The 2,594-nt window shown below is 35.9% G+C and overlaps 1 long non-coding RNA gene across 1 annotated transcript; it reads left to right on the plus strand.

Moving 5' to 3' along the window:
• The first annotated feature begins 784 nt into the window (after positions 1-784).
• LOC127744809 (uncharacterized) lies at positions 785-1,901 on the plus strand. The gene is made up of 2 exons (XR_008005899.1): positions 785-1,248; positions 1,606-1,901. It is a non-coding gene; the product is annotated as an uncharacterized LOC127744809 (long non-coding RNA).
• The last annotated feature ends 693 nt before the right edge of the window (positions 1,902-2,594 follow it).

Here is a 2,594-nt window from a genome sequence, read left to right on the forward strand (position 1 = left end):
AAAAGTTGTTGAAGAGCTTTAGTTTAGGTGGCGTTTCACCCCCTCTTTATCGGCCACCACTAAAGTCTAGAGTTCAAACTCTAGAGGATGTATTTAAGGGAAAAAATATGATAAATATGTGAGGAATATGTCGATATATTGTGTACTTAAAATTGGGAGTTGTCTAATCCACCGAGAAAAAAAACAATCAAAGAAGTTAACTTGGAGGATGCTATTGATGATTTGATTCCCTGACTAATCCGCCTGTGTTTAGCTACTACATAGTCGCGCATTACATAGTTACAAATGCGAATGATTCCCCTCTATTATTTTTGGACAAAGTCCAGGTTAGGAAGCCCAACCCGAACCAAACAAGCTCCAGGCCCCTTCTAGGAACACAACGGGACAGCAGCACTACGTTCCGCAATCTTCTTCTTCTTTATCAAGGTTCCAACATCTTATTCAAATAGACTCCCAACTAATGTCCAAAAACAAAGAAAAAAACATACTCCCAACTTCCAATGGATCTTATTCAAGGTGCAGCTCCAGCTCAATAGCTCATTTTATCTAGCTTTTTTTTTGGATTATGACTTCTTTGGATCACTCTTACCCAAACACAACCACCTCCTATATTAGTTGGACTTTTAGCCTGGTAGTCAATAATAAAAAAGCCGACATACACGAATAGGTTTGAGAAGTTTTTGTCAGAACTCAGAAGTAGTTTTGGTTAAGTGGAACACATTTACTTGACAACAAAAACAGAAGTACGATGAAGTGGTGTGACTCCCAAAAGTCCCAAGGCCCAAGGGCATAATTGGAATATAACTTGTTGAATCCCCTATATATTCTTTAGGTTTGGGATATGATGAGCAGGATTAGGGTTTTTTGCCTACCGCACTCCGCCTCTGAATTGGCCCTGTCTAGTTGATGCTCTCAAAAAACCCTAACTTCTCAAACCTTCCAAAATGGAGTACATAAGGAATGAAATAAAATAAATAAATAAATTAATTACTGTCTTTCTTTCTCTCTCTCTCTCTCTCAATCCGGTTATCGATATCTATCTATATATCTATCTATGTACCTTTGATTATGAGCGCTACGCTTTTCTGTTTCCTTACTTTCACTCTCTCTAGTCTCCGATCTCAAAGAGGCCGTGACGATGGTTGCGGAGTGTGGAATCGAAGGATCGGTCGCCGTTAAGCAACGTTCGCCGGTGGCGTGGTAACCTAATCAGTTGCAGCCATCCATGGATGACGTTGCTTTTCTAAGGTCGATCCTTTTGTTGAGCCAAATCTGAGCCTCACCGAAACCCTAGATCCATGCTCTCTGTTGGCGCGCTGTTTGGTAGAGATGTATGGAACGAGAGATGGGAACGGTGGGTGGTGGTTTTTTCCACCGAGTTCCTTTACTTCCCTCCCTCGTTCCATACATCATCTAACAAACACGGTGTTAATTAATAAGTTATATGGGGTCCAGTTTTCTTTATTTTTCGCCTGATCTATACTCCATGAAATCCCTAATTTTGTGATTCCTTTTTTTCCACTTGGTAACTGTAAGCTTTAATTGTAACAACTGGGATTTTGCTACTGTCTCTTATTGATTATGATTATTAACTTGTTTTACTAGGTTGTTCAGGTTAGGTGGCTTCGCACGTGGTTTGAGCAAAGAGTAGATTGGCCCCTTAAAAGATTTCAACTTGCTTGTTTAGACTATGAAGGCCTGAAGTTTCTTGGATCCATATTCTGTCATGTATATTATAGGCATAGACGTTTATCCTACATTTTATGGGCCTAGTTTAGCCTGATAATTAGATGAAATAACTAGTCCGATAATTGTATTATTCAATTTTAAGTTACTACTTACGGAGTATTTTGTAGAATTTTTTATTTTTAATATTGGAGTGGTAGTGGTGTTTTTTTAAATGTAGATTGTTAGGGGGTGTTATACTCAAATGTGAAATATTTAACAAGAAAAATCGGAGTCTTGATTTTTAGAGTTACAGAAATTCAGAGTCACCGTCCGAATTCTCCAATTTGTGGTATTTTTACATTTTTAAAAAACATAAAAAATTACAATATTAAAATATATCACCACTTTTACTTTCATAATAAAAAAAATTACAATATTAATAAGTGAAAATTTCACTTGCAGCTTTCTTTTACTTGAGAAGGATTAGATATTTTGTTATTATTCCAGAACTTCACATGGGTGTTCACCTGCTAATAATCTTTTGATACCTTTTCCAGTTTTCAGTGTATATGTTTGTTGAGGCTTATGTGATGCATTAATGCAGTACAAAGACAATTTCTTTCAAAACTTTCTTTTCGGTAAAATTGGTGCCGTTTTATTCAATTTAAAATTTAAAGAAATGCGGTGATTTTCTGCGTTCATAAACTAGAAATATAGGAAATTTCCCTATCAACGGAGGTATCCAACATATTTTTTCGCAGGAAAATAATGCGTGTTGTTATAAATGGATTCATTAATTAATTATTCTACAAATGAAGAGAAAAATGATTAAGTATAATTTATTAGTTATACAAAAAATAGCAGGACAGAAATTGTGTATGTTTTCATAAGGATTTCCAATGTTAATGACAAATTTGAAGGATAGT

Source organism: Arachis duranensis, chromosome 1, assembly GCF_000817695.3.
Source record: "Arachis duranensis cultivar V14167 chromosome 1, aradu.V14167.gnm2.J7QH, whole genome shotgun sequence".
Taxonomy (NCBI): Eukaryota; Viridiplantae; Streptophyta; class Magnoliopsida; order Fabales; family Fabaceae; genus Arachis; species Arachis duranensis.